Source organism: Choloepus didactylus, chromosome 10, assembly GCF_015220235.1.
Source record: "Choloepus didactylus isolate mChoDid1 chromosome 10, mChoDid1.pri, whole genome shotgun sequence".
Classification (NCBI taxonomy): Eukaryota; Metazoa; Chordata; class Mammalia; order Pilosa; family Megalonychidae; genus Choloepus; species Choloepus didactylus.
In genome coordinates, this window is record NC_051316.1 from 125,289,652 (window position 1) to 125,304,430 (window position 14,779).

Sequence of the window (14,779 nt, forward strand, 5' to 3'; positions counted from 1 at the left end):
CTCTTCTAGGGGATGCCTGAAGGGAGTTGACCCACCGTTAGATGTTAGATTCCTTGAAGGTAAGGACTAGACCTTTGCCGTTCATTGCTGGGCCACCTGTGCCTAGCCTAGAGTCTGGTGTGTAATAGGAGATCAGTAAGGATTAGTTATATAAATAATGTCTAACACTAGGGCCAAAACTTGCCAAGGTGCTCTGCACACTATGTTGAGTTCTTGTGGTTTCATTCAATACAGAAATGAAGTTGCCTGTGTTACTTCTTTGATAATATCTTCTCCTCTGTTTTCTCTGTTCTTTCTTTTTGGAATTCCTATTAGTTGAATGTTAGATCTCCTTTATGGATACTTTCACTTTTTCTTTTTGTTTTACTTTCTGGGTGACTTCTTCAAGTTTATCTTCCAAACTTTCTATTCACTTATTATTGTTTTGTCATATTTTTAAGTATGAAGAGGTCTTTCTTATTTTCTGAATATTCTTAGCATCCTATTCTTTAATGAATTTAATAGTCTTTTGGGGGTAGACATGGAGGCATTTTTTATTCTCGTATTGTTTCCAGTTCTTTGGGGTTACTTTTTTTCATGTTTGTATCATTCTTTGTCTTAAATATTGAAGATTTTTTTTAAATGAATGGTGATCCTTGGCTGTCTGTTCATATTTTAAAATGAGGCACTAAAAAGCTGATTGAAAACTTTATATTCATGAGCAGAGCTTGGCAACTATCATTGTGGCTTCACTATAAATTGTTCAAGCAGGGACCCAGCTATTTAGTTGGGGAAATCTCAAATATTAGTATTTACAATCTTTCTCTTTAGGTCTGTCTATTTCCCTAGAGTGGAATCCTTCAGTCTCTCGCCCTGATGGAGTTTGGGGATGTGTAAGTCTCACTGTCAGCATTCTGAGAGGTGATTAGGGGAAAGGGAGCTGGAGTTTCTCATTGCTCAGAATACAAACTTTTAAGTACTCTCCATGTTTTAATAATGTGCCTCATCCTCACTCTCGGGTCAGGATTAAATTTATATTTAATCACAATTAACATAAGCCATCAATGAGATGCAGCAGGTAAAATTAAATGAGATAACATTTCTGAAAGCATGTTGTAAACTAGAAATAAATCAATATAGGTACTATTTTTATTTAAAAAGCAAACCACCTTGAGCCACAGAAACTGACTTATAGTATCTGATTCACGGAATTTAATAGCCCTGTAGTACTCTATACTGGTCCTTCCTTCTTTGGAGCAGAGTGTTTAGCTTTAAGTAGCACCTTTTAAAAGAATCATCTCAAATTGAAAGAGGGTGGTGAGGATAGTGAAGCATCTAGAGCAGGGATTGGCAAACTATGGCTTGTGAGTCAAATTCAGTCAGCTGCCTTCATTTATAAATCATGTTTCATTGGAACATTGCTACCCCCATGAATTTACATAATTCTATGGCTGCTTTCATGCTACATATGCAAAGATGAATAGATGTGATAGAGACTGTAGGGCCTACAAAACCTAAAATATTTACTGTCTGGCCTTTTACAGAAAATGTTTAGCAACCCTTGGTCTAGAGGCCACATTCTATGTTACATGCTTGAAGGAAGTACAGATCTTTAGTCTGGAGACAAGATGATGAAAGAGCTGTATAATTGTTAATAAAAGTAATATCTAATATTTATTGCATGTTTACATGTGCCAGGTACCTGTATGTAAGAGAAGGCCCAGGGAAACAGATTTCAGGTCATCAAGAAGAGCTGCTCCAGAGCAGTGTTGTTTTCCTCTGAATTAGTGAGATATCTGTGCCTGCCCATCCACCTAGTTGTTTACTGATACTGTGTAGGGTTTCTGGTGTTTGGATGGAAGACTGAACTAAATCAAATCTTGGTGTATATGGAAAAGAAGACTAGAACTCAGAACTCACAGTTAATATAGTTCTTTTTCTACTCTACCATCCTGCTTTCCTTAGAATTTCCATGAGAGGAGCCATGTGGAGATTGGTGTGGAAAGAATATCACAATGAGCATCCGGAGGTTTCGGTTATAATTCCACTTCTGAAACTGATTTATCATGTGAGTCCAACAAGTCTTTTAATCTCCCAGGGCCTAAGTGTCCTCAAGTAAGGGGACTGGACTAAATAATCCAGAACTAAATAAAAATTATTTCAGTTCTAAAATAATTTTATCTAAGGATTAGCAGGATATCTCCTATTGAAAGGACAGGAAAGACGAGTTCAAACAAGGTATTTCCCTATTATGTATTGCCAAAGTACTGAGGTTCTGCTTTTAAAAATATTTGCCCACTGCCTGATGCCATCCTAGTCTTAGCTGCTCTTCCCTTTTCTGTATCCCTACTCCTATTTTCTTAGTGGAAAATTAGGTTTAATCAGGCTGCAGTTTTAGTCTTTCTTTAGCATGTTGCTTTTTTTTTTTTTTTTTAATTCTGCTCTTTCAGTTGGTGAAGGACTTGTAGCTGTTCAACTCTTGAAGTTGAGAATATTAACACTGATTTCAGAAAGGTGATTGGGCCTCCTTTATTTCAGACGCTAAACACAGATAGCTCAGATTTCTCAAGGGGGAACATTTTCTTCTTGGTGGAAACAGTTTCAGCTCCCAGAATGAGTCATCTATCCGTTTCTCTATTTAGGATCTTTAACTAAAGAATTTGATCTAAATTATTTTTCAAAAATGATGGCAAGTTTCAACCTTAAAAGGACCCTCATCTAGCAGTATTTTTCCCATGCCCTGCTCAAAAAGACATTAAGATACTACATGTGGTCTCCAATGATCTCTAGGCTTTTGTTTGAACCGTCCCAAGTTTTTAAAATTTCATTTGACTGCAGTGTTAGTATTCATCTATTTTGTAGTTTCCCATATTTCACAGCATAGTTGATCATATATCTCTTATGAATTATGAATAGCCCTAAAAACTGCAATGTCATGTGAAGAACTCATTTCAGTCCAAGGCATGTCAAGACGTGTTGCCAATTTCCAACTGATTCTCATCCAGAAGATTAGCAAGGTCGCCACATGGTGTTCTTTTTTACTAAACGTTATTGCACGCGTTATAGCTAGGACTCGATGTGGTGACACTAATTCCAAATCTGCAGAATGGTACTATTAATTCTGCTTGGGTAGAAAGTAACTTGAGCTCTCTGCATAAGCCTTTTATTTTGGGAATACCATTGTCTGTCATCATTTCTAGAAAGAATCTTAGTCAGTTATTAAGAATTTTACTCCTCCCTTGAGAAATAATATTTTCTCTGTTTTCACATTGAGATACCCAGGTTTCACATCTTTAGAGAATAATCTCTGAGCATCGATTTAGTTTGCTGAATATCCTCCCCAGACATGTTTTAATTATTCATTAAGAACTATAGGAGTTCTAGCTAAAAATGGGGCCTGGCTAGCAGCCCTTGATGAAGTCTTTCCCAACTTTCCTACTAAAGTGCCTATAAAGACAAAAAAAAAAAGATCCAAATTTAAGCACAAAAATAAGAACAATGGACAGCATAATTTCAAAATTGGGGAAGAATCTACTAACTATAAAGCAATATTGAGACAAACCTACCCAGGCTTCTTTCTTTGGCATACTGGGTGGGCTTTACCTCATGACACAGAAAGCATTTGAAACAAGGAGGGGAAGCTTTGCTTTCTCTCCACTGTCTGTCCATCATGAGACTCAGAGACTCAGGGTCAGCACCAATAAGAAAACTGGGCAGGTGGGCTTTTAACCCATGTGTGTTGACTTGTGAGGTTGAGAATATTGTCATATCATTCCACATCCTGAGAAATTAAAATTATCAGAAAACAATGTGAGTGGGAGGACTGTGGAGGTATATTGCATTTTCAGAGGTAAAGTTCTTGTATCTAAAGCTCTTTAGGTTGGGTAGGAAACAAACAATCTCTTTCCCCTTCCCCCCAATAAAAAACCCAACCAAACAACCCTGTAACAGTGCATGCTGAGAATTACAGATTTTTATGTACATCACAGATTTACAGTGCTAGGAAATCAGACAGTGTTATTGGAGTGAGATGGAACTTCAGCAGAAGAAAGATACAATAAATGAACTCTTGCTGGAAACTAGGGCACAGACAGGGAGTTGTGAACATCTAACGGGTAGAGTGGAGCCAAGAGCACCTCAACTTCCATGTCTTTTGACAAACATCAAACCTGAATAGATTTCAGCTTGCTCAAAGATATTCATATTTTTAGTTATGGTACAAGAAAGTAGGAAAGATCTAGAAATTAGTTGTATGTTTCTTCTAAAACCTGGCAGTTCAGTTCTCCAAACTGAAACTTCTAGCATTGCTTGATGGCAGAATGCTCCAATAGCATGTTAACTTTTTTATGTGAAAATAATTATCTTGAATAAAAAGGCATAGTGACAAATAAGAAGGAAAAAAAAACCCCATCAAATCTGTGAAAAAGGCTTTCCTGCAAAGAAAGAAAGAATATTGGAAAGACTCAGAGAAAGAACACATCTAGAAGATCACATACTAGAAGAGCCATAAACTGAAAGATTTCAGGGAAATTTTTGGTTTCCACCATGGAATACGAAAGATATGGATGCTAAAGAGCAAAGAGTAAATATATAGAGAATTGGTATTCTGGAAGAAAATGCTCAAACAAATGGAATAAAAGCAACAATAAAAGATATAATGGACAAAGTTCACGAGCAGAAGTAAGACCCATATTGAAAAGAAATCACTGTGTTCAGACAAATAGTGAACAAAGGCACACACAATAATGCATCTGGCAACACTTTGAATTCATAAGGATAAGAAAAACTTCACAAGCATCTAAGGAGAAGAAACAGATTACGTAAAAAATAACAAAAGTCTTGCTGTGTTCTGGGCTTTACTCTGAAAGCTTTAATGGTAGAAGAAAATGGATCATTATATATAGAGATTTGAGAAAAAAACTTTGTAGCTTAGTACTTTTATACCCAGTCTGGTCATCTTTAATTTGTGAAACAGCAAAAAAGACATCTCAGATATACAAGGACTCAAATATGTACCCTTCTTGAAAACAATTACTTGTGGGAAAAGTAGCCTTCAAAGAGTGAGGAAGTAATGCTAGAAAATTATTATATTTAGGCCTAAAATCAATTAAAATAGGGATGTATTAGGGTTCTCTAAGGAAACAGAACTAACAGAAGATATCTGTAAGAATGAGATTTTATAAAAGTGTCTCAGGCAATTGTGGGGATGAATTAGTATAAATTCCGTAGGGCAGGAGGCAGGAGTCAAATTCCACAGGGCAGGCAGCGAGCTGGCAACTCCAGTGAAGGTCTTCGAAGAACTCCCCAGGAGAGGCTGGCTGGCTGAAGAAGTGTGCAAGTTCTCTCTCTTCTCCCTTAAAAGTCTTCAACTGATTGGATTAAATCCAGCTGACTGAATTCTCTCATTGCGGAAGACATGCCTTTCATTGTTGTAATCAGCCACAGATGCAGTCAATTGACTGATGATTTAAGAAACCAGCCTTCTGGTTTATTAACCAGCCACAAATGTCCTTGCAGTAATGGTTAGGCCAGTGCTTGCTTGACCAGACACCTGGGCACCATCACCTGGCCAAGTTGACACATCACAAGAGATGTGTCCAAATACGTGTTTATCAAACTTTTTTTTAGTCACTAATCGTTTTGAGGGATATGTCCAAATACGTGTTTATCAAACTTTTTTTTAGTCATTAAATACTTTATTTAGAAGAAATCTTTTGTGAAAACGCAAAATATAAAACAGCTGCAGTTGTTATTCTCTGATTAAGGAGGATATGAAGGAGTGGGAGACCCACCCAGGGACAACCTGGGGACTCCATGAACAAAGTTTGACAACCATTGGCCAAACATAATTATTGTAAACATGTTTATAGAACTGAATGCAGATGTCAAAAATAATTATCAAAAAAAATTTATAAGGGATAAATTAATTTGATAATCTGAATCTAGAACTCCAAATCATACTAAAGGAATTTATCAACTGATAGGTTTACTAGGAGGGTACTTGTGAGGGGCAGTACAAGAGTGGGGAATAGTAAGATACAATCTTATACTTAACTTTGACAATTAGAAGGCTTTTGAAAAGTTAAAGGCCATTATTAGAATTAAAAAAAAGTAGTCCCTCTTTAAAAAATCTAGAAAATAAAGGCAACAGTAAAGAAATATGAAAACATAAAACACAAATCAAGATGAAAGAAAAAAGACCTGATATATCCATTATAGCTGTTAATAATTGGGAAAACTACATACTAAAATATATGCATTCTCAGATTGCTTTAAAAAATCTATGAAAATAAATGAAGCTATGTTTGTAGGAAATATATGTAAATCAATGTGCTAAAAGGAGTTTAAAAAGAATCATTTTATCTTAAAAAAGGATAAAATTCCAAATGAAAATGTATTTAAGTGAACCAAATACATTCTCTTGAGACATATAGTGTAAAAGTTGTTAGAAATATAAAGAAAAAATATTAAGAGAGTGAAGAGACAAGCCACATACTGGGAGGAAACATTTACAAAACACACAGCTGATAAAGGACTTGTATCCAAAATACACAAAGGAATTCTTAAAACTGAACAATAAGACTGAAGCACCCAGTTGAAAAATCAGCAAAAGATCAGAAAAGACACCTCACTAAAGAGGATATTCAGATGGCAAATAGGCTTATGAAAGGATGCTCAACATCATATGCCACTAGGGAACTGCAGATTAAAACAACAAGAGGTTTGAACAACCAACAAGAACTGGCAGAAACATCTTTCTCAAAGTTTCAGAAAACAGTTAAAAGACTTCAATATCAGGGTGGGGGCTAACTCAAGAAAAGGAGGAGGGGTGGATTGGTGGAGCACAGGATTTTAGGGCAGTGAAATTATTCTTTATGATACTTTAGTGGTGATACATAGCATGCATTTGTCAAAACTCATAGCACTGTACAACGCAAATTGTGAGCCCTAATATAAACTATGGACTTTAGTTATTAATGATGTTCATAAACATAACAAATATACCACACTAAAGCAAGATGTGAGTAATAGGATGAACTATGGAGGTGGGGGAGAAGTAGGTGGGAACTCTGTATTTTTTGCCCCCTTTTTTTTGTACACCTAAATCTGCCCTAAAAATTAAGACTCTTCATTAAAAATTAATCTTTGACAACTTCTGTTGAAAAATATACATGTGAAAGAATAGAATTGATCTGAATATTTATAATTTAAAACCTCATGGCCCTAGGCTAGATGGTTTTATATTTTATATATTTCTATTCTTTGTCTTTTATTTCTATTGATTATTACAAGATTCCTTTTTTTCATTGTTAATGGAATCTTTACAGAAAGTCATTATCCATAAACTCCAGAAGAAAATCTTAATAAATATCAAGAGCAGAAATTATACAAACATTTTTGTATAATTTTCTCAAAACGCTAAAACTAGAAAAATTTATTTTTTCTGTATCACTTAATGAAAACTTAATTCTGATAAAAGTAGCATTAAATTAGAAATTAAGAATTGCATTTAAATAACAAAAATCCATGCATTTGAAAATCCTGCCTGAGTGTAACTTTGGGCAGCAGACTGCTCAGAACAATGTTCCTAAAATTTTTAAACTCAAGCCTCTCCAGTTAAAAAGATTTAGCCAAGTTTTATTTTTTAAAATTGTTTCTATTTAGGTATATGATACTTGCAAAAACATATATGGATATAATGTATTATTTGATGTATTTTGACTATGTTTGTACCTGTGTTGCATATGTCACTTTGTAAGAAATGGCTTGAGTTTTCCAAAGTGGTTGTTAAACTGCAACAGCAGAGAGTGAGAGCTTCAGCTCCTCCACATCTTTATCAACAATTAGTTTTTAAAATTTTAATCCTAGTGGATCATTGTGGTTTTCATTTGTATTTTCCCTGATGGCTAATGATGTTGAGCACATTTCCATGTGCTTATTTAGATATGCATATTTCTTTTTGTCCTGATTTTCATTTATTTTTCATTACTGATTTATAGTTCTTTATATATTCTGGATACAGATCTTTTTTTTTCAGATATATGTGTTGTGCATATTTTCGCCTAGTATTTGGATAGTGTTTTCATTTAATGATGTCTTTTGATAATCAAAAATTTTAATTTTGATCAAGTCGAATTTATTAATATTATATGACTAGTGTTCACTGTGTCCTCTTTGCTTATGTCAAAGATGTGAAGATTCTGTTCTACGTTTTCTTCTAGAAGCTTTATTGTTTTGCTTTTAATGCTTACATACGTGGTACATTATCCATTTCACAGAGATTTTTACATTTACATTTACATTTTACATTTTTAGCATTACAGATATCTAGTTGTTTCAGCACCACTCATTGAAAAGATTTTTCTTTTCCATAGTGATTTGCTTCAGCACTTTTGTTGAAAATCAATTGTCCACATATATATGGGCTTATTTATAGATTTTCTTTTCTGTTTTATTGATCTTTTTGTCTGTCCTTATATCGATGCCACATACAGGCTTGATTATTGTAGTTTTATAGTATGTCTTGATTTCAGGTAGTGTAATTTCTCTGACTTTTTTCTACTTTTTCATGATTATTTTGGCTATTCTAGGTTCTTTACATTTCCATATAAGTTTTTGGATAAGCTTGTCAATTTCTTAAATAAAAAAAACTTGCTGGGTTTTGATTGGAATTGCATTAAGCAAATTTGGGAAGAATTGACATCTTATCAATATTAAGTCTTCCAAACTGTGAGCATGATTTGTACATTTAGCTCTTCTATATCTCTTAAAAATATTTTTAGTATTCAGTGTGGATGTCTAGTGTGTATTTTTTTAGCATATGTTTTTTGATATTATTGAAAAAGTAGTTTCATATCAATTGCTGGTATGTAGAAATACAATTGATTTTGCACATTTACTGTTTCCTGTTTTTTTTTAAATAATAAAATCTCCCAACTGTTAGTATATGGAAATGCAATCTCTAGATTTACTTAGTATACTGTAACCTTGGTAAATTCATTTACTAGTTCTAGTAGTTTTTTGGGCAGGTTTCTTGGAATTTTCTATATTGTAATCGTGTCATCTACAAATAAGGAGGGTAGAGTATGTATTAATTAATACGATTACATGCCACTTCTTTTCCAATATTACAATCAAATTTTGAGTTTACACCTTCTTCCACTCAAAATCTAAAAAGCCTTCTGTATCTTTTTTTTGTAATCACCAGGTTGGTAAAACATAAAGCTGATAGTCTGCTTTTCAAACCTGTTCATCTGATCATAACCACTATTCACCTTTAGAATTGACAGTTAATTTGAAAACATACTGAAAGGGGTTCACTTGCTTTCTTCTATTTGGTTAAACTAATTTTTTTTTTTCCTTAACTGGAGTACATACATCCAGATGACAATTAGTATCTCTAGAAAGTCAGCCAGAATTGGTCACACTCCCAGTCCTAGCTTTGGAAGTTCTATTATCTGTCTGAGAAATTTGTCAGTTCCTACTATCTTTAATTATATGGCCTTGTATGAGACAGAAAATCATCTGCAAATTCAAGGGTTTTCATTTCATTGCTGCCTCATTGTATGATTTTTTTTAGGATCATTTTTAAGTGAAAATTCAGAAATCTTTTTTAAGCTAAAATTTAACCCCATGTTGTATTATCGATGCAAACGACTCATCGGTTGTGGCAATCAGATGAACGTTATCTTCCACGTATGGCTAAAATTACAGGTATGTGGCAACTATAATGATACCTCAGCTTACTTTTCTGCTTTGGCCAAATGCCAGATCTCTTTGACATCTATGTAAAAATGCATTCCAATTTCAGAGAAGTTAAAATTTGAAAATAATACTAATAAATTGGACAATGGAAAAAATTTTTAATTGATCAATAAATTAGTGATCTGTTTTATTTGGAATGATCAATAAAGTTTTGCACTTTTGGCAAATGCATTAAAGGAAAAGAAAAAATTAGATCTGAAGATTATTAGAATAATTATTAAAGGATACCATGTCAATGTTTCTAAAAATCTGGATAAAATAAATGTTTCTCTTCAAGAGTTAGAAAACTTGAACATCCAATAAACACTAAATAAATTTTTTGAATTGCAAAGAACTGAAAGGCCCCAGGCTAGATGGATATGAAGGCAACTTTTTACAACTTTCAGTTGAGTAGTTAATTCTTATGTATGAAGTGTTCCATAATAAACAGATGGTAAACTTTTCAATTAATTTTGCAAATCTAACAAAGCAATTTTACCAAAACTTTAGAAACATTATAATGAATACAAACTATTTTTATTAAAAAATTTAAAGAAAATTAAAGATAAAGCTACTGGAGGCAGGCAGGCAGACAGCTTTTTTTTTTTTTTTTTTTTTTTTTTTTTTTTTTTTTAATTTAACAGAATAAGAATCAGATTCCTTGAAGGTAAAATAAAGCTGAGCACACAATGGGTTGGTGGTAGAACTAGGCTTATAACTTGTAATTTAAAAATCTACATTTTCTCATATTGAAGTTATATATCAAGGTCATGTATGATGAGACCCTGTCTATCTATCTATCTATCTATCTATCTATCTATCTATCTATCTATCTATGTACCTACCTATCCACCTATCATCTATCTATCAATCATCTATCTATATATATCTTTACCTACCTACCTACCTGCCTATTTATCTACCTACCTGTCTACTTATTTATCTTAATGGTGAAGAACTACTGTATTAAAAAAAAATAAGTAAAAATCCTCAGGTATTATTCTCTTGGAAAAAGGTGAAACTTTTAAAAGTTGGGGCCATAGAGTTTGAAAAGACCTTACAGGTTGTCAACTCCATTCTCCACAGAATACTCAAATCAATCCCTTCTAAATCAGTCTGTCACATGGATCCAGCCTTAACTCAACCACCAAGTGTAGCTCTTATTTCCTGAGACAGTCCAAGAGGTTTTAAGTTTTATTTAGTTAGGGGAATCCAGGTTTTGTTCATCTTAAAGTATATTAATATTTGGGATCCCTCTTAGGAAAAAGAATACAAAATTACAAATACAAAATTAGAGACTCTTGCAGCAGGGCTGTCTTGAAGCTTAAGGCTCATTGATGCATGAAAATTTTGCCTCTGTTTTCCATTCTTTCAGTTGTTTCTAAAACTAGTCATTTTGAGGTGTCTTACTACTCCATTGCTGTACCAGCTTTAACTTAGGTTACAAATCTCTTTGTAAGTGTGCTCAGAAAGAGATGCAAGAGTCCATTAGTGTTTTGACTAGCCCAGGATAGGAAAGGACTATTATCTCATTTTCTTTAAGAACTTTGTATTTCTATTACTGCGATTATGATAGTGGCTACTTTTAAAAAAATCAAAACACAATACATAGGTGATTAAAATTGATCGTAAGTCACCTAAAACACTTAAGTTTTACTGAGAGGTAAATTTTGTCCTTCAATTTCCTTCTGTTCTTCTTAGTAAGCTCATATTGAAATTATTCCTCTTGTACCACGATCACCTGATAACAGCAAATAATAATGAACACTTTTCTAATATTTGCTTATTGATTCTGTGCACTTCATACTTCTTAACTTATTTAATCCTCACAAAACCCATGAAGTGGACATTATCCTTATCTTCATCTTATAGATGAGGAAACTGAGGTACAGAGAAGTTAAACATTTTCCCAAGATCTTTCCTCACACCTGGTACAAAAATTAACTCAAAATGGATCAAAGGCTTAAATGTAAGAGCTAAAACCATAAAATTCTTAGAAGAAAACATAGGTGTCATTCTTTGAGACCTAGTATTTGACCATGGTTTCTTAGATATGATATCAAAAGCACAAATGACAAAAGCAAAAATTGACAAATTGGATTTCATTAAAATTAAAACTTCTGTGCATCCACTGACACCATAAAGGGAAAACCCACAGAATGGGAGGAAAATTTTACAAATCATGTATCAGATAAGGAATTTGTATCCAGAATCTATAAAGAACACTTCTAACTCAACAATAAAAAGACAAATGACCATATTAAAAATGAGCAAAGACTTTGAATAGATAATTGTCCAAAGAAGATATACAAATGACCAACAAGCATGTGAAGAGATGCTCAATATCATTAGTACTTAATGAAATACAAATTAAAACCACAATGAGATACCACTTCACACCCATTATAATGGCCATGTTAATTAAAAAAAAGAAAGAAACCGGAAACTAAGTAGTACTGGCAAGGAAGTGAAGAAACTGAAATCCTCCAATTTTCTGTTTGCTCTAGAAAACAGTTTGGTGATTCCTCAAAAAATTAAATGTAGATTTACCCTATGACCTAGAAATTCTACTCCTGGGTATATATCCAAAAATTTGAAAACAGGCATTCAAACACTTGTACACAAATATTGATAGTAGCACTGTTTGTAATAGCAAAAGGTGGAAACAACCCAAATGTCCACCATCTGATCAATGGATAAATAAAATGTGGTATGTCCATACAATGGAATATTGTTCTTCCATAAAAAGGAATGAAGTACTGATACATGGATAACCTTGAAAACATGTTCTAATGAAAGAATCCAGAAGAAAATGCCATGTAAAGTATGATTCCCTTTATATGAAATATCAAGAATAGGCAAGTCCATAGAGACAGAAAGTAGATCAGTGGTTGCCAGAGGTTGGAGGGTGGGGAGAATGGAGAGTGACAGCTTAATGGGTCCAGGCTTTCCTTCTGGGGCCATGAAAATATTCTGTAACTAGAGGGTAGCGATGGCTGCCCAGCATTGTGAATGTCCTAAATGTTGAATTGTATATTTCAAAATGGCTAAAATTGGAATTTTACATTATGAGCATTGTACCGCAATAAAAAAAATAACCTGCCCACAGCTGGTAAGTGGTGAAGAAGAGCTCCCAACACACTTTCCTCTTCCTTCATTTCTTAATCCATGCCAGCCAGGCATCCACACTCTACTGGAAATACCCTTGTGAAAGTCGACAGTGGCTTCTCAATGTCAAATCTCTCACCCTGTTCTCAGCCCTGATCCTACATGACAGTTTTTTTCAGAAACGCTTCTCTGTCATTGTGCTCATCATTTTCTGTCCTTCTGACCTCTACTCTTCAGCCCCTGACCCTGGCTCTACTTTTGTCTCCACCTTAGACTCAGGTCTTCCTCAGGGTTCCATGCTCAACCTTTTCTTCTGACTCTCCACTCCTGCCGTGCCCCATCCACTCCCATGGCTTTGCCTATGTCCATTGGAACGTAGCTTCCCATCCTGAACTGCTAACCAGGTCATGGATGTCTTCATATAGACGCTCTGCAAACCCTACAGCCTGAACGTTTATTTTATTTTTTATTCATATCCCACCTTATTATTAAAGGAATCTTAGAGGATTTAGGCTACCGTTTTCTCTTGCTGTTGACATCTTACTCCACTTTCAAGGTCAGGCTGAGAGTTGCCTCCTCTAGGAAGCTTCCCCACATTCCTACGATCTTGATGATCTGAATCGTCACTTGACATCTCATGTCATTTTAGTTAACATCACGGTCATAACTTTCTATTATGAATGGTGGTATCTGCATCCCCAAAGACTTGGGAGCTATTTGATGACAGGGAACACCAGGTCTTACATCTTTTTATCCCTCTCCCCCCACCTCTCCAGCTCTGACATAGGAGCATGCAGATAAGGGAGCACTCAGAAACCACTCTAATTCTGGCCTCTCCGAATTGAACTAGAATAAGAGGGCAGAGCTTGATGCATCAAATAGGTAGTTTGAAAGCAAATAAAAGGGAAGTGTTCTTTTATACAGCAGGGGGTAACCTCATTACTCATCTAGGTAGAAGAATATAGAAGATGGAAACGCACACAGGTCCCAGAAGAATTTAACCAAACCTAAGTTTAGAGAGATGCATGCATAATACATTACCAAGGAAAAAGCAGGGAGGGCACATGTTACTTCTTGAGCACAGGCCATGGTTGACAATTGCCATGATTTCTCAAGACTGTCCTGACTCACTTAGGACATCTAGTCACCCACAGATTTGGCAACTGTTCAATTATTCTGTTCAATTCAGATCACCAAGCTGGCTAATGCATGCTTTCCACTTCACTGCAAGCCCTGGAGACACAAACGCTTGTCCACACCCCAGAATGAATCCAAGCTGAGGTTCAGCACAATTAGTTATTTGTTTCCTCTAACATCTGAACCTTGTGAGATTCAGCCACCTCCTGGGAACCAGCCGTCTGCCAACGAGGCATGAATAAAATAGAGAAGGTTCCAGCTGGCATCACCTGCTGTGTTTTGCCTTATTTCTCTACACATATTTCTAGACTTCTGAAATCCAGGGACCTCTCTCGAGAGGATGTATGCCACATGGGCTGGGTCTGTGAGACCTTGATTTTATTTTTGAATCTTTTTATTTTGGAGACTCAGCCTGATTCAGGTATTAGACAATGGATCAGAGACCCCAAACCTCAGATTCTCAAATGGCTCTGACCCCTGGCCAACCTCACAATCAAACCCTTTCCAGGTAGCCCCTGCATATTATTAATCTCCAGATCACATAAAATCCCTGTTTAAAAGCTCATCTCTGAAGAGTGCCCAAACTCTGCCAAGCTTTCTCTCTTGTCCTGTAATATGCAGGTTGGGTTCCTTTTTAACTACACAGCTGTAAGCCATGATTTTCCTAGGGCTTAAACAGAAGAAATTTGTTCTCTCATGGTTCTGGAAGCCAGAAGTTCAAAATCAAGGTGTCAGCAGGGCTCTACTCCCTCCAAAAACTGTAGGGGAGACCCCTACCTCGCCTCCTCCTAACTTCTGGTGGTCTGCTGTC